Source organism: Camelus dromedarius, unplaced genomic scaffold, assembly GCF_036321535.1.
Source record: "Camelus dromedarius isolate mCamDro1 unplaced genomic scaffold, mCamDro1.pat HAP1_SCAFFOLD_140, whole genome shotgun sequence".
In the NCBI taxonomy this organism is placed as follows: Eukaryota; Metazoa; Chordata; class Mammalia; order Artiodactyla; family Camelidae; genus Camelus; species Camelus dromedarius.
In genome coordinates this window covers 144935-163619 of record NW_026989773.1, presented here as the reverse complement: position 1 = coordinate 163619, position 18685 = coordinate 144935, and the positions used below count along the sequence as shown (strand labels likewise).

The 18685-nt window shown below is 41.4% G+C and overlaps 1 long non-coding RNA gene across 1 annotated transcript in view; it reads right to left on the bottom strand.

Annotated features, from left to right (window-relative positions):
* Positions 1–18685, bottom strand: part of LOC135320611 (uncharacterized) — a 352044-nt gene that overhangs the window by 316962 nt on the left and 16397 nt on the right. The window contains exons 4-9 of the long non-coding RNA XR_010379832.1: positions 12891–13076; positions 10186–10410; positions 6978–7149; positions 4802–4985; positions 3847–4046; positions 3421–3544 (exon numbers count right to left, since the gene is read on the bottom strand). This is a non-coding gene — a long non-coding RNA (uncharacterized LOC135320611). The remainder of the gene's footprint in view (positions 1–3420; positions 3545–3846; positions 4047–4801; positions 4986–6977; positions 7150–10185; positions 10411–12890; positions 13077–18685) is intronic.

Below are 18685 nucleotides of genomic sequence, written 5' to 3'. Positions count from 1 at the left end.
CTACCTGGTCTTTCTTGTAAAACTTCTATATATCCTAGCTCTTCCCCTACCTCTTGGGAGCAGTCCCTCAGAGTGATCTGAGAGATTGCCATCCCGGCTAGAGTCCTCCAGCCAAATAAAACATAACTCTTAACATTTAGGCTGAACGTTTATTTCAATGAAGTCCCAGAATAGACAGAACTCATCAATTCTGTAATGGAACACACTGGATCAGGAAACAAAAGCGTGTTTTAGTCTGGAAAAACTACGGTTTCCTCTTTCTTCCTGTCATTATACAATCCCACCAGAACTCATTAATTTGCTGTCTGCTCATCTGGCAACCAAACTCAGAGAAGAGTCAACTCAGCAGAGTGCTCTACTCGGGAGAACACCCCGCAGCAGCACTGCAGGCTACCTGTCCTCCCGCACGCTCTGCTGACCCTTGGTGTCCTCCGTGACGACCAGGACAACAGAGCTGTTCCCAACAGCTGCGAAGTCCCACACGTTAAATAAATCATTTTATTTTATACGATATTTTACGTATATACCCATCTCTGAAAACAGCTTTGCTAGTAGCCCAAATCTTCAGCATCAATCTGCAAAGGCAAATCCTGTCCGCAAGGGAAAACAAGACTTAAGAGGAAGCTAAGGATTCCAAAGTACTCTCCACAACCTAAGGCCTCCAAAGTCCCCTGCAGGACCTTCAACCAAACTGCCTGCAGGCGGCAACATATCTGCTTTTAAAGCAACGCCTTCCTGCCCTCGGGCGCTACAAAGTCCCTCTAGGCCCTCCCATCTCAGGGTAAGAGCAGCCGCTGCAGAACCTCACAGGGCAGCACTGACAGGACTGGACAAAGAGGATCAGAGCTAAACTAAGCCTTCTGATGACACGAGCTTGTCACTCTGTCACTTTACAGATGAAGATATATATATAGAGAGGTGGGGTGATCTTGCTCAAAGTCACACAGCTAATAAGTGGCAAAGTCTATAACTCTGCTCCTCCCTCCGGCGTGACGCCCCAGCTGGGACGCCCACAGGGTTCTCTCCTGCCTGCCGGACCAGTCCTTTACTGTCACTCATAAAACACCACAGGGTGTGAACCTAGCCTACATTTTCAGCATCTTTTCCCTGCAGTCTCGCAGGAACAAGGCGGTTCGGGCCATTGTATGACTTCTGGCTCCCAGAAGCCTCCGTGCTCAGGCTGGTCTTGCCTGTGCATCCAGCACCCTACTCAGAGGCTCTTCCTCCCCTACAGGAACACGTTCCCACTCTCCGCATGACACCCCCTCAGGAAAGCCCTCTTCTCGCCCTCACCTCAGCAGGTGTCCCAGGCCACATCCCGAGCTGCCCCATTAGGACTGCGGGTGCCCAGGTTTGCTAGTCAGACCAGCAGCCTCAGAGCCAGGGTTTATGCCCGGGTCACCCTGCAAACCTACTGCCCGCCATACAGACCCAGCCAGCAGGTCACCTGAAAGTCGCAGCAAGTGCCCCACCCAATCCCGAAGTCTTTTCATTTGCCAGCACCGCTGATGACTGGTCTCCAAACTTTGGTCAGTTTTGCACAAAACAGCAGCTTCCACTGTGAAGCAGGGGGTTTTCTTTTCTGCTCCCCATCCTTACTGGAAACGTCTAGGGAAATAAAAAGGCCTTTTCTCAACCCTTTTCTGATGACACCCACCCACCCACAATACTCACATGCTCAAGAGCTTTGGCTCAACCTGATTTTGTTTCCCTTAAGCTAAGGGGCTCAAAACACTGCGGGATTCTTTCTCTTTTGATGGTATTTTTACTCAGTTTATCGGCTTTAATCTGTTTTTGTCTCTCTCTTCAATATCCCTAGAAGTTGCCGCTTCTTATTCCCTTCAGCAGCCTCCCTCCCAACATCTAGTCTAGGAAATCAGCTGTGATGAAGGGCCCGGGGGCAGTCACAGAAGATGCAACTAAAGCACAGAGAGGTGACATAATTTGCCCGAGAAGATCAGCTTCAAGCCCCAACACTGTGTGTCACTTCCCTCTGTTTAACTCTTATGCTAAGCAAGCGAACTTTTTGTAGATTATGGTTATAAACAGATGAGGTATGAAAATACATACAAGGACACACATCAACTCTAAGATGTTCATTAACTCCACTATTTTGTTTCTATTTATTTTATTTCTATTAAAAAAAATTAAGAACCTCTGCAGTCAATATAGCAAAATGTTACTGGGCTTTAAATACAAAATATAGAGGTTTTAAGTGTGTCATTACTCATCCTTATTTGTATGTTCACAAGACAAACTGATTTGACAGTCTCTCTCCCCTCCCCCTACTCACTACTGGCTCTCACCTGAGCTCCCAAACCACACATCTAACAGCCTTTCAGTTTACCCACAGCTGAACTCATCAGTTATCCCCAAGAACTCCCTCTACATATTTCCCTCCTCAGAGCACAGCAGGACCATCATTTACCTCATTAATCCACCCAGAAACCTGTTCCTTACTCCATCCTACCTTCACAGAAATCATTCATCCTTTCCTTTTTACCATCTAAACCTGCCTTCAATCTGTTCGCTTTTACCCGCTGACCATCCCACCGCTCAAGTGGAAGCCACCAACACTGCCCACCTGGACTCACGAGTCTCCCAAGTGGCCTCAAAGCCACTCTCCCCTACTTGAGGCAAATGGGATTGTGTCACTCCCACGCTTTTAGGACTGTTTTGAAACCCACTGTTTTTAGAAGAATCTCCAAGTTCTTAACCTGATGAATGTCTTTGCCATCAAATTGTCAGCTCAGGGATGGGAGGACACGCCCTCTCCCCTAGGACCTGCCCTCTGCCAGAGCATCAGCTTGGGAGGACCTGCTGAGCTACACCAGCCTGTATTCTAACCCTGGTCTTGAGTTCTTAGCAAACTGCTTCACTTATCCATACAAATCCAAGGTAGATTAGAAAGATTTTAGATGTTGAGCTAGACTATTGATTTCGGGATTTTGCACTAGCAACCTGCAAGTACATGTTCTAATGGTTCTGTCTTCTTAAAACCACACCCAGATTTAAGTAGTATTTGTGGAATGTCCTCTGAGTAAAAGGGATTGTACTTTTACAGGCTTTATGTTTTATAACATGAACAACCTGGACAGGGTCACAAATGGAACCGCCTCACAAGTGACAGAAGACAGGTGACAGGCATATAGCAACAGGTCACAAAGATGGTAAGAGCAAATTTGTTTCTCCAACCCCTCAAAAAATTTTTGAAAGAACTGAAAACTCTGAATTTTGAAAGTAAAATACTATCATATAAAGAAATAAAATAATCCTCTTCATCAGTGTTTCAAGATCTGACTCCAGAATTTTTAGCATGCCATATTGAATCCTAGCACAGAAAAATCAGATGGACTAGTGGTGAGTTAGTTCCAGGAAAACTGCAGTAATTCCTCCACTTGTAAAAGGACATAAACTCACCTGTCGAAGATGAATGTAAACCCCATTCTGGAGAAATTAGGAAGCTCCCAGGCTCTGCTTCTGGATGGCAAGGACACGGACAGCTTTGAAGCATGCTTCTAACTCAGGCACCAGCATTCTTACACTGCAGGGGGAAACGGAGGCCCTCAGTCAAGAGCAGAGGTGTTCCTGTCGTGTCTCGCAGGCCGTGCCTCGGGGACTCAGTGCCCTGCAGCAGCCCGGCCCCAGGCGAGGACCCGCAGCATGGCCCATCCAAGCAGCAGGTGCACTGGGCTTGAGAAAGCCCATCCCCGATGGGGGCAAGAGTGGCTGGTGGGTTTGAGTGAACATATAAATGCCCATAGAAATATGCCTGCATTCATTCAAGTGATACAAGCAACAGTAGCAGGCTATTTAACAAAATTTCAACTGTCAGTGGAAATTTACCATTCCTTTCTGCTTGTCCCCTGCACTCTGAGACAGGCTTAGGCTCTCTCACACCGGCAGCTCTGATGCAATAGTTGTGAAGTCGTTTTACTTTGCTGCAAGTGTCCTCGCTCCCGGTGTGGCTATGACTGTCGTCTCTTAACACAGTCAGATGTCTTACTGGATCTCTCCCTGCGTTCCTTGCTCCTGCTTCTCAGATCCTAAGATAAAGGGCAAGTGAAGACACATGACCAGAAAAGGCACCGTGGACTTGAACTAAGTCCTCAGTGATCCCCTAGGTGAGTGCTGCCCACCCCTTACCTTCGATTCTCAAGGTTCTGCCCAGGGTGACATCCAGACAGGAAAGCGTCCTGGGCCAATTTAAAGCTGTGTGACTTGGGCCCTGGGACAGGTGCAGGAGCTGGTTCCAGAGCCGTGCCCCTCCCCACCTCTGCTCCCCTCTCTCCCAAGGACCCACTGCCAAGCCCCCAGGTTCCCTGATATTCTGTCCTTCTCTTCTAATCTAATCCAAGCGCTTTTCCTCTTCCTTTATTCCCTAATTATCACCAGCTGAAGTGGTTTTTCAGTCACATTATCTGAAAAAATTTCCGGCAGCTGAAAAAGGTCTCCAGAGGTCAATGCCCATATGCTGGTTCCTGAAGAGAGCCCCTGGTTATGGGGTCCCTCACCAACACCCACGGGGCATCAGACATGTTGCAGAGTCGACCACCCCCAACAAGAGTTTGCTGTGACCCCAATGCCCACACAGCATCCCTGCTCTCATAAATGTATTTGGCCCACTTATCCGTTACTAAGAAGCAAAACTAAAAAAATTGCTCATGTTTCTTACTAAAATTATTTATGTGGTGGGAAAAGAAATTGTAATAGAAAAGAATAAATTTGACTGCATGTTAGGTCTGTTCATTTGGCTTTAAACCTTTGCTGTTTTCTAGGCTCAGACTTGGTAGCTCTGTACCTTTTGTAAAAGAAAGTTGCCTTTAGCCTGAAATATCCAGGAGAGCCTATTCTCCGGGCTCTGATCTTTCACGATGTTAACTCTTCTGCACTTATGTTGAGATGGCAAGTTGCAAAATAGAAAATCAACTTTGGTTTTTTTTGGAGGTTATAGAGGGGCACCATGATTTGACCCACGTGGACAGCTGCAAGAACAAAGAATTCCAAGGAGAAACAATTCATACCGCAAGAAGTTTGCAACAACCAACCACATCCCCGCCCCTTTTTAGTATAAAAGCGGACTGATTTCTGACTTGGGGGAGACGGTTCTCCAGCATATCATTCAGCCATCTTCTGGGTCTGCCAGCTTTTCAAATAAAGTCACTATTCCTTGCTCCAACACCTCAATCTCCCGATTTATTGGCCTGTCATACAGCAAGCAGTACGAGTTTCGACTTGGTAACAAGATGACTGCATTGGAGGTAGTATGTCTCCACTCTTTCCTCGTTTCCAATATGTAACATGCACATCATTTATGATCTAGTTCAAATAATTCATCAAAGACAACCACAAAAAGAAACTACACTCACCTAGCTATCAACACTGAAGTCACAACCTATCAATTTTATATGCTGTTTAACAACACAACTAAAAAACCTAACATAGGGAATTGATTCCACAGAAATAAAATTATTTCTACTCCTTCAAAACCTTTTTTCTTTTCTATTTTATTTTGTTTTGCATATTGAAAAGAAAATAAAAGACAAATCATTTTATTTCACGTATTTTGTTATAGCTACATAATTTAAATACTACAAAGATATTTAAATTGCAATAAAAAATTGTTCATATATTGTACAAAGATATATACACAATCAATGTGGATAAGGAAAGGAATGGACATTTACTAAAAATCCACTGCACATCCAGTTTTTTACAAGCATATCCTGGAATATAAGCTCTATGATCCAGGGGTCCCCCACCTGCATTCTCACTGCTGAGTCCCTTAGTAATCTTCTACCAAGGCACCAGCATAGAACCACGCGATCAGTAATTTAGGTATAAATGAGGAAATTAGCTCATTCAATTCTAAAACAAAAACCCTAAAATAAATACTAAACTTATTTACAGATAAAGAAAATTGGACACAAACAAGTACAGTTTCTTCCCCAAGTTCACAAAGCTAATAACTGGTAAAGGCAAGATTTGAACTCATCTGTCTGATTCTAAATACTAAGGTGGAAATCCCTTTCGACTGGGGAGGGTCCAGCAGCACAGCCTATCACCCTATCTTTGTTCAGATCTAGCCTTAGACAGCCTGAGACAGCACCCCATTCCTATGGAACTTGAGGGCAAATGATAACAATAAGGATTTTATATCCAGTAGTTTCTTAGGTATCATTTATATAAACTGTCAGCAGGACAGCAGAAAAACTCTGGGAAATATGAGTGGGTCCAGACCTTTTTGCTGATTAGAAACTCAGTCTATCAGGACAGAGTGACCTTCCCATGAGAGGCCACACGGACCTAAACTAAAGACAGCTAAGCAATGAAAACTAGCAAGACCCTGGAACTCAAGCAAGAAGGATCCCTGCCATCTCCCGCCCTGTTGCCTCTTCATCCACGTGGACACGAAGACAGAAGACCCGGGTTCTTGTCCAAGTTACACCATCATGAATTCTCACCCATAAAATGTTACGACTCTATGCTGTCCTAAGTCCTTTCCAACTCAAATATTTTGACACGAATATCTCAGCAGAATGTCTATGTCTCCACATCCTCTCTTCTATAAGAATAGTTCTATGGCCACAAAGCAGAAATCCAATTAAAAACACCATGCACTAAGCAAGGTGAAAGTCTGCGTAAGAGACTTTGCTCTCACGCTCAGTGAATGAAAACTCAGAAAAATTGGTCCTTCTCCCTCAGCAAGTGGTAGGTAGTCTGATTGTGTGTGTGGGTGGGTGTGCGTGTGTGTGTGTAAATCAAATACAATGACGTCTGGGATCTGTACAGATTTTTTTTAAGTTACTGTCATTTCATGAGGATGAGACACCCTTTAAAGTAATTTGAATGTAGTGTTCTGAGAGAGTCTCAGGATATTTTGGTGGAGGAGGGGAAAGGAAAGGAGGAAAGAAGTCAATGAAGCAAAGGAGTAAGAATACTGCAAGTGAAAGGCAAGACATTAATTTTGTTCCTACTTGCATCACAAACAAATTACGGACTGGCTTTGCCCCGATGTCCTGTCGAGCACTGAGTTGCAGATGAAGAGGTGACAGCCCATTTCTCACTGAGCTTGTGACTGTACGTGGCATCTTATAGAAACAAATCATTTATCCTGATCAAACACTCTAGCAGCAGGCCGTAATCCTCCTATTTTGAGAGATAAGAAAATAGGAGTTCAAAGAGGGTAGATAACTTGACAAAAGTCAGAGGACCAGTAAACAAGAGAGGATGAATTCAAACTCAGATCTGAATGCAGAGTCTGATCTTCCAACTCCCAGGACTGGAAAATCCTTAACAAACAGACTCCCCAGCTCCCCTGCAGTGTTCCTGGCACCAAGCATTTCCCATGGCGATGGACTCCAGTTCTCACAGACACAGCGCTCTGTGCAGCCAATGACCTTGATCAGACCTTGATCATCTACCTGCCACGCCCACCAGGCTTCACCATACAGGTAGGAAAGCTGGCTTTCAAGTGCATACAAAGCCACCCCTGGTCTAACCTGGGCTCTTCTGGGGCTTCTCCAGCCTAAAGGCAGCCATGAAAGTGCTCACAGTTTGTACATGAGCCACACTACCTCTCTCCATCAGTCTCCACACCTATACTTCTTAGCTATGACCATTTTGATAATATTGGAAACAAATTTTTAAAAACACAAAAGAAAGGATCCTCGAACAATTACTTAATACTTACAATTTTAAATGATTTGTTACAAAGTGAGTATTTACAAACCGAATCTGCCTTCCTAGGTGTCAGTTTAAACAGTTAAAAAATATAATAGCAAAAAATTCTCACTTACAAAATTAAGAAAAACATCAACAATAATCTGGAATAAACTCAAAATTAATGCCCATGTTGTACATGGAGAAAACTACAGGACTGTACTGAGGGGTAAATAAGAGGTGTGAATGTAGAGACATCAACATATTGCATGGAGGAAAACAGTTTTGTAAATATGGAAGTTCTCCTAAAAATAATTCAAAACAATAAAAATCCCATGAATACTCTTATCTGACTTTTTTTTAACTTGAACAAAATATTTTAGAATTCTTTAGGAATAATAAAGTCATAATAATAGCCAAGAAAGTTTGGGATGGAAGAAAAGAACAAAAAAATATCGCACTGTCAGATAATAATTAATTTTTACAATATGTAAGATATGGCACTGGAGTAAGGAAGTATGGTTGACAGAAATATAGCATGAGCTCAAAAAGAGACTCTAGTGTACATAAGTATTTTGTGCATGAGGGATTTCAAATCAAAGAGCGAATTGTGAATTCAATAATTGTCCTGGGACAATCAGAGAATCACCTGGAAAGAACAAATTCTATTCCTGTCATAATGACCACAAAAAAAATTACAGATAGTGGTTTAAATATTAAAATACTAATAACAGCAAATACAACTCTTTGCTCACATTAATTCAACTTCTCCTCACTATAACAAGTACTATTATCATCTCCATCTTAGACATTAAATAAACCTACATAAGAGATTTATACCATTATAAGAAAGTATTTCTAAGAATAATAACAAAGATAAAACCCAAAAGGAAGACATTTACTATCTTAAGAATATTTTGAGCCACAACAAATATAAACCTACTGAACAAAATGAAACGAAAGAAATGACAAGGAAAAACTCTGTGATAGATGTTGATGAAGACAAGGGATTAATGTTCATAACATACAAAGAGCTGTCACAAAGCAAAAAGAAGCTTCCTCACTTAAATTTGTGCAAAGGACAAAATGGATCATTCAGTTTTCAAAAGTCAGATGGCTAATCAGTGAAAAATGCTCAATACCTCACTGGTCATCAAATGAAAACTAAAATAATGAAAAAGCACTTTTGCTCATCTTATTGGTAAATATTTTTAAAAGATATTGTAGCTAGTGTCCATCTGTGGGAGAAAAAACTGTGAGCGACCTTTTTGGAGGATGACATGTCAATGGATATGTAAACTCTGAAAACGTGTGTACACACTGATTCAACCCCACTTCTAGGAATCGTTTCGTTTAGAAAAAAAATCAGTTCAAATAGATGTAGTGTTTACACTGGTGGGAAGAAAAGCTGAAGTGAAATCATATCCAGCAATAGAGAATTGGTTACATAAGTAATTCTCCATTTTTCATTCCACACTGGAGAAGGAATTTCTAGTCACTTGAAAGTAGCCTGTGATGAACGTAAATGTCACATCCAGGGACTAAATTTCCAGAAGACTTAACTAAAGGCATGCTCATACAAGATCACAGGAATGTCTGTTAAAGAAAGATGCCAGTCAAACATCCTTTCTGACAGTGGAAAATGGAGAAAACTTAAGTGTCCACCAACAAGACAATGATGCGGTAAATCACGGCGAGTTGTGGGCACTGAGGGGGTCGGCGTTTCCCCGTGGCCCAGGGCCTTGTCCACAGCACTCTCCCACCAAAGGTGTCCTTGCACAAGAGACCACACCTGCACATCAGGAGACCCCTCCAGTCTATCTGAAAGGACCGGGTGAGTCTGGAGTGGGAGGACGTCTATGATATACCCCTGAGTGAATAAAGCGTGCTGCAGAAAACATATAGTATGGCCTTATTTTTCAAAAAAGCATATATACACACATATACATAGATTTCTCATATGTATGTATGTATGTATGTATGTATGGGTATATATATATGTCATAGGCATAAAGGTCATGAAATATATACACCACATTGGCAACAGCTTTTACACTCAGGAAATAAGGGGAAGGGAGGTAGGGCTCTTTTGGTACCACGACAGTTCTCTTTTCAGTATTTCAGTTAAGTACACTTGGAATTTAAAAGTTTATTTAAGTCTGAAGTAAAATGGAAAATGCCTCCACAAGACATAATGCTATACTGGTCATTAAAAATCATGCCAGGGGAGATAGAATATTGTAGAAAATCATGTAATAAGCCGAATGGAAAATGGAGGTCTCCACACAGTAAACAGGCACAGAGTGCTCACTGGTTTTTATGACAGAGCTGATACACACTGATGAAAAGAACAGAAAGTAGATGTTAAATTGTTCATTATTATTTCTGAGTAGTGGGACCTGGATAGCCTCTTTTGTCCCCTTTTTCAGACTTATTATATTAAATATATATTATTTTTCATCTGAAAAAAGCATTTTTAGATGTGTAGTAACACACATTGGAGAATAATACACGAGTACTTACAGAAACAGATAACTAGGAGACACCGCAGCAGCGCCACACAATGTAGAACGGGCGATCCTGATTAACACCGCGCAGTTACATAAGGACCCACAAAATGAGAGCACCTGCTGTAACAGGGCGCGGCCCCCTTCTATTTGTCACTTGTGTCTTCAGGGCTGAGGTAGTTCTGAGCATGGCCAGTGTCAGTGTTGGTGTCTGGATGGATGCCACTGGATGTGAGGGCACCTGCAAGCCGAGAGGAATAACAGAAATCATCCTCTGCCTTTTCTGCCTTGTTTCTGTGTTACTTTAAAAGAGAGGCATAAATAAGATAAACTGTTTATCTTCCCTACTAAAATTTCTGTAATGGAACCGTTTTCAAAGTGTTCACAACTTATATTCTGCCTATAACAGACTTTTCATCAAAGCTTCATATTTATTAAATGTTAATTAACTCGGTTAATTAACTCCCTGTTGAAACATTCTACTATAGAACATGAAATGCACTATGTGAAAGGAGCACGCCTGCAGTGACTGGCTTGGCTGTCTTGACGGCAGTGCAGTCCGCCCCCAACATCCCGTGGCTCTGAGCTCCTGATGCTGCTAAGAGAGCACGCTGCCGCCTCAGATGGAGAGAAAGTGTGAAAGCATTTCCTGAAATCTACAGAACTGACAAAACATAACTGACAAATCCCAGGCTCCTTTGAAGCTGTCATTTTTGGTTTCTGGCCAACCCCCGTCAATGAGCAGAACCACCCCATTCCCGAGCAATGGCACTCACTTGGTAAGAAGTTCTGGAGAAATTTCCAGGTATAGAATGTAACCAACTATACGTAGAACTCTGACAAAAGAAACAATGCAATACCCTGATTTTGGAAGACACTCAAAATATTCTCCTAAGCCTTTGTAGCTGGAAAGGTTGGGCTTCTCCTGAGCCACTTATTTATTTCACAGCCAGTGAGCATCTCCCACAAACCCTGTTACTCTGTGTCTGCTGGGAGCATCAGGTACAATCATGCTGTCGATCTTATAAGTCACAGGGCAGAGGCGTGTGTCTTATGGCTGCAACCATCACACAGGCTCGCCTTCTAGCCTCACAGTTTGAACTTGGCCCAATTTTCTAACCTGTTTATTTGATATCTGTTCTTCTGTAAGCTGCCTGAAATGCTTTTTGGAACAAGTCAGAAGAATAAGTGGGTAGATAAATGGACAGATGAACAGGTGAGAGATGGGCAGACCGAAAGAGAGACTCCAGGAAAAGGGGAACAAATAAAATTTCCTGTGCAAAACCCTCTTGTAGTCAGGGAAGAAAACCACCACGGAGAAGAGTGAAGAGGCAGATAGCTTAGGACTGTTTCCTGGATTCCATGAAAAGTCACACCAAGAGATGAGATGGTAGAACTATAAATAATAAAAGAAATAAAGCACACATGCTTGAAAAATATATCTGCAATGTGTACTTTCTAAAGAATAGATTCAAATCAGCAGGGCCCAATAACACAATCCTTGTGTATTTACAGAAATGAGAATCCCATCTCCAAACCACAAGGCATCCCTTTGGAGCACTGAGAGTCTACACGGGGCGGTCATAAAGCCATCACCGCAAAATCTATGCTATCCTGCACTTACGAGGAACGAGCAGTTGTGCACGCGTGACAGTTACACCCCACAGCACCTCTACGGGGGAGGGAAGCCTAGCGAGCCCCATCTCTGCAGGACAGAAAACCAGTCCTGGAGAGCCTAAGCCGACCTACCAGTTCTCCATCTCACAGGACTGGTCACTCCAGAGCAGGACTCGATCTCAGACCCATGTTTGTAACCACAGTACTACCGTGCTTTATGTGCTTTTTGTGTGTATAATACATTTGTTTCTGGCATGAAAGGATATTTAATAAATTTTCGGTTGTCTTGTCTATCTCATTAGCTCACAATCAATCTTTATACTGTTGAATTGTACTCTTTTCCTCTGGAGAACGGAACGGAAAGAGCGGGGGTCAGAATGAGGTGGAGCTCCATTCTTTATCTGGTAACTCATCTCATCCAAGTCCCCAACCAGTGAGAAAGAGACAATGTTCTCTTCATCTTTTAAAGAAAGGGGTCCACTGATGATGACTTACTCAACCCAAAAACCAAGGCTGGGGGAAGGGCACATGTAGCAACCAGAGCAGTATCAGATTTAGGAAAGTGAAAAGAGCTCACGGGAGGGCTCAGGGGGTCAGCCTGATTTAATTTCAATCGATAAAAAATACCACACTGTAAAAATACTAGCATGCAATGGATTTGCTCTTTCTTGACATCTAGCAAGTTTCCACAGCCCACGTGTAACATTATCGTGAACCAGTGAAAAGAAGAGTCTACAGACAGGGAAAATCAATGTCACAGGCAGGTTGAAAACCAGGCTGGAGTTTAGGAAGAGAAAGGGCATAGTTAAGAATTGGGGAAAGGCTGGAGGAAAAAATCATCACAAGGACTCTCAAGCATCATCCTTCAATCATATATTCATTCATTCAAGAGAGAGTTACTGAGGTCCTATTTTGTGCAAGATTGTACACAAGGCAAAGCAAGAGCGCAGCGACCATGTTGGCAGCAACGGGAGGGGCTAAAATACACTTCTGATCCCGGTACCTTGCACACTTGTCCTCAGTATAAAGGCAAAGAAAAAAAGTAAAATAATATTCTGTAAACTCAAAGCATTGCTGAAAAAAAATTAAAGAAGGCCTAAATACCTGGACAGACACGCCACGTACATTCCTGGATCAGAAGACAGTGCTCTTGGAATGGCAGTGCTCCCCAGAGTGATCCGTATATTCTACGTGGTCTCGATCACAATCCCATTGGGCTCCTCTGCAAAAACTGATTAGCTGCTGTTGTAATTCATATGGGAATTCGAGGGTCTCAGTAATCAAAACGATCTTGAAAAAGAAGAACAACATGAGAGGACTTGTAATTCTCAATTTGAAACTTTACAACTGTATCTCTAGGTGAGATTAGAGGCCATTTTTAAGTTATTACTGTGTTTATCCTTATTTCCTAAATTCTCTAGAATGAATTTAATTGTTATAATAAGGAAAATAAAAAGTAAGGTAACTTTTAAAACATGCACACCGATTCATTCATTGGAAAAAATGTATTTTAACTATAAAGAGGTAAACAAATATCTAGTGAAAAAGGACTACTTAAAAACAAGAGTGCATTTACATTTTTAAGAAATTGAAAACTGAAAAGCACAAACACATCAAGTTTCTAGGGAGACAAATACAACATATTAACACTTATTTTCAAAAATTCTAATTGAACAATGAAAATTCAAGAAAGGGAAAATCGCGATTGACAGCCAAATGCAAACACATGGAGAGCAAAGGCCTAGAAATCACAGTTCCTTTAACTCTGCTACTACCTCAGTAGGGGAGGAAATTCCTCACTGAGGAGACAGTGGAATCCCATGCATAAGACAGGATACACAGTACAAACTGCACTAGAATCGGGGGTGATTTTCTTAGAAGAATTCTAAAGTTAGAACATTGCTGAAAAACTATAAATACACTGACAGACAGATTAAAACACACAGTCATATATATTATATAGAAACATATGAAGTCTGCTCCCATGTTACATAGAAATACAAACATATTTGTTCATTTATGGGCACTGATTACATTTTCCCAGGTAGAATATTTCAACTAAAACAAATAATCAATAATACACCCCTCTTGTCAAATCTAGTTGATAAGTTACTCTGCTATGTAATCATAATATGCCTAAGATAGATCTAAAATAAGTGAAAAAGATCTTTGTATGGTTCCTTGAACTCTTCTCAACATTCCAAACTTAATTTTAAAATAGATCTGAGCAGTATTTCTATATTAACTTTTCCCTCGTGAAATGACCAATAGAGTCTGTTGTCAAAATTCTGTCCTTACAATGATTCACGAGCACCGTATCCTCACAAAACTGCTGGACAGCAAGTCACTATCCAGACACTGTGACCAAACAAATGAAACACAAGGAAGACAGTGACCCTATTCTGGAGGGCTTACCGACTGTGTCAACACCGGGGTTTTTATTTGATTGGTTGATTGGGTAGCAAAATAAAATCAATCAATTATTTTCTTCTCTGAGCATTCTGTAAGTCATGACTCTTTTCAGTGTCATGAGCAGGAAAGACTTAAGCATGACTTGATTAGGTCAAATAGCAACAATGATCACCGGAGAGTGAGTAATAAAGAAGTTAACTGATAGCAATGCTTCTGCCTACATGAGACCTAAAATAAACCTACACTGATATCCGAAAGGAAAATGAGGAGATGAGGTTCCCAATGAGAAAACAAACAAGAAACCAAAAAAGGAAAGACTTTTTCATTAACGATTCCAGGCAGTAGTGGAGCATGGTGGTGAGGAGCATAGATGCTGGGGACAATCATGAGGCTCTGAACTCCCACAGCACTGGGTAGCTTTGACACTCATAAGTCAGTGAAATTTTCTGCATCTCAGCCTCCTATCCATAGACTGGGGACAACAACAGCACCCGTCTTCTAGGACGGTCCTAAGAATTAAGATATTTTATATGTAAATTTTAAATCAAATACCTCAGATTTTAAATATTGCCCCAAAAGAACAAGGAAAAAAGAAAACAGAGATATATTTGAGTTCATCAAATTTAAAACTTCGCTTCAAAGGACACCATCCAGAAAGTGAAAAAACAACACTCAGGAGAAAATATTTTCAAATAATTTATCTGATTAGGAATTTGTATCTCCAAATAAAACAGAGCTCCTCCAATTCAACAAAAAAGACAACTAAATTAAAAAATGAATAAAGGATCCGAAAAGGTATTTTTCAAGGAAAATATACAAATGGCCAATAAGCACAATGAAACGATGTTCAAAATCATTAGCTGTAAGGGAAATCATGTCAAAACCACTAGGAGAAACCGCTTCACACTCACTACAAGGTTATATTTAAAAAAAGAATAACAAGAACTAATGAGGACACACAGGAATCAGAGATAGCAGCCCTTGCTGGTGAGATGTAACACAGTGTGGCTACTTTGGAAAACAGCCTGGCAGGACCTCAGAGATTTGAACAGTTGGTTTCTGAATGACCCAGCAATTCTGCTCTGTGGGCACACACGTAAGAGAACTGAAAACAAATGTCCACATAAAAACTCCTACAGGAATGATCAAGGTGCCATTATTCATCACAGCCAAAAAGAAGAAACAACCAAAATGCCTATCACCTGATGAATGGGTAAACAGAGGGGCCCAGCCATACAGTGGAATATTATTCAGCAATAGCAAAGCATGGAGTACTGACCCAGGCAACAACGTGGACAAACATTGAAAACGTTACTCAGTGTGAAAGAAGTCAGTCACAATAGACGGTTCCATTTACATGAATTGACTCGATTTAAATGAAATGTCCAGCACAGGCAAATCCACAGAGAGAGAAGAGTGGCTCCCTGGGGGTGGGGGTGGATGGGGAAGATGGGAATGAGTGCTTATACATACAGGGTTTCCTGTTAGGAGGATGAAAATATTCTAAGATTGACTGGGATGCACATTTCTTGGCATAGAGTAAAAACCTTTGTAAATTTTAATGGGTGAATTGTATTAAAACTGTTAAGAACAAAAGCACCTCGGGTCAGTACCTTCCCATAGTAGATGCAAATTGCTAACTTTTATTACAGGAAGAAGAAACTGCCCTCAGCATGAAAGCAGGAGATCAGCAAATGTGAGTTAACCGAAATTGGACAAGAGCAGTTCACTTGAAACAGTTGCTGAGTGTATACGAAATATTCAGAATGAAGAAAATCAGTTTGACATCAAGATGAAGCATTCTGCTTCAAATGCAGATCAAGGATTCGGCAAGCCCACCTGCTAGAAATAAACAGAGAAGAAACCTGGTTCTTAAAACAAGCACCACATCCAACAAGGTAATGGTGGTGAGGAGAGCAGTCAGCCAAAAAACTGGAACAGTTTGCTACAAATAATTTCTCCACTGAAATTTCAAAAATAAAATGAAAGTGATGCAATGCTGCACTGCCCTCACGTGAATGGGCATCCTCCGGTGCTCGACAGTTCTGTAACCCCGAATGAGAGACTCAGGAGAATCAGCATGGCTCCTGGGAGTCCCCATGTGACTGCCCACCAGCACGCTGACCACCATCACATCTGCCAGGTTTGAATTGCAGAGAAGAGACCAACTTCTAAAAGGCACAGGAAATGTTGGCAAGGGAAAAATGGCTGCAGTCAGTCCTGGGACAGAGGCCCTGACAGCAGAGGCCAGAAGGCTGCAGGTGAACTGGAGTGTCCCTGGGGAAGGAAGGGACCACAAGGGAGCAGATCTCAATTCTCTTCTCTCTCTCCCTTGGGTAGGAGAGATAAAGCCTGCATCATTCTCACCTGGAACTGTGGGTTATGGCTGGCAGAAGTCGTACCGACACGGAATGATTATTCAAGACTCTGTGGGAAAAGTCCAGAAAAAGAGAAGATGTAGGGAGCCAACTCCACGAGCCTCTCAAATGCTCCTATATTTACTGTGTATAACGAAAGGAAAAAGTCATTAACAGTTGTGTGATAGTAAGTAGGAACTTGAGGAAAAACGGGAGGAGACAGAGATTGTAGAATCCACAATGAGTACAAAGACTTAGTGTATCTTTAGGGAAGTCATGGGGTGAGGGGAATAAGATACATTCTTTTGATATGTGAATTACAAAGCAGACCACGAGACCAGCCAGGTCCTTGTTTTGGGGATAATAGACTGTCTAAAAGCACACAAGCCCAGCTTTTATACCTGAGGGCCTGGGTCCTTGCTTTGAAATGAGCAGAGTGCTATCTAAAGCATCAACTATGCAAGCAAAGCATTGTCTCTGCTTTTTAAGGCAAGGAGACAAGAGTGAGAATGCACATGCTCCTGCTTGCAAAGCAGTTACTAAGCACACATTTTTCTTCTGAACATGGACAGGCGGCTGGGGTCTGTTACAATTTGTTAACCTAATCTTGGGCTCCCACATGTAACCATTATGGAACCATTATGGAGGACAACCTAGGATAACAAATCCTAGCTCTGGGTCTTTTCCTGTCAGCTTCAGACACTCTAGCAGGATCTAGACACATCCCTGAATAACGATCCCACAGAACCACCCAGACTCTTAACTCCTGGCTCTTGAAACTTAATTTTAGCGCTACACAACTTAACAAAGAAAAGTTTCAGAAATAGAAGATATTACATTCTTTTATATCTCATCCTATGAACTAATATTTCTGATTGCTCTAAGCTGCTTCTAATTGGCAAAGTACCTAATTCTGCAGGTGAATTCAGTACTTTACATTGGGCATAACTTGCCAGTTTGGGCTCGCTGAATTCTATTGGTCAAATACTGATAAACTTAATTGATTTCATTGTTCATCAGTTTCAGCTGGGAGGAGAGGGAGTGTCAATCTGTTCCTCAGCCCACCCTCAACTCTTTTCTCATCAGCAACTCAGGCCTCCTGAAATTAAAAGAAAGAATTTGTTTCCCTTCTACGCTTTCAACAAACCCAACAGGAAACATCAGCCTGGAGAAAGAATTCAACAAAAATGTTAAAACAAAAATCTATAAAACCTGAAGCAACTCCATCTCCGAATCATGTTACACAATGACATGAAAGTAAGTGTGTCAAGCACAAAACATGCGTGAGCCTGACCACCTGATTTCTATTCTTCAAAGGAAGGAAGGTTTTCATATTTTTTATTATCACTCTTTCTCATTGCTTCTGATTAAGCCAAAAATTAGTTTATGAAATAATTAAGCACTGCAATAACAGATTTTTGTTGTATCAATTATAGAAGGCATTCAGAGGGGATATGAAAACCCACCTTTGTAAAAAATGTAAAATTTATTCCCCTGTTAAGAACACGTATACAAAATGCAACAGAGAATTCAAATTCTTGCGGAGAGGAGCAAAAGCCACAGAATCAAAGCAAAGTCATTACTATGAGTCAATTCAAATTTCACTAGAAAAGCATGCTCAAAGCATTCAAAGAATTTTAAAGGCACACTGCAAACCATTCACTTAATGATCTGCAGGCTAGAGGAAGAATTTCCCTCTTTAACAGACAAAAGTAATCAAAAGGGTGCCCCTCCAAACAAAGACGATAGATCAATCAGGTTTTTAACAGTTCTGATAAATCAGCATGTTCTAAACAACAAAATTCAGAAATTTTAAACATTCATTCAAACCACAATGAAACAAGCACTTAAAAAAAAAGAAAAAAACCCCAAAGAAACTAAGCACATTAATCATGCACTTGAATCAATGAGAACGTCTTTTACCCTTCGAAGAAAGAACAGGCTATAGCCTTTTCCTTGAAAATTAACACTACTTTAAAGATAACTCCTAAAACGGATTTCATCATTCATGTTGCCTTGAAAACTCTGAGGCAGTTGTATCTTATCAGAAAAGCAATTCTGAGTCATAGTATGTTACAATTCGGCGCCAGTTTGTTTTAGAATAAAAGAAAAAAGAAAGCTACTGTTCCT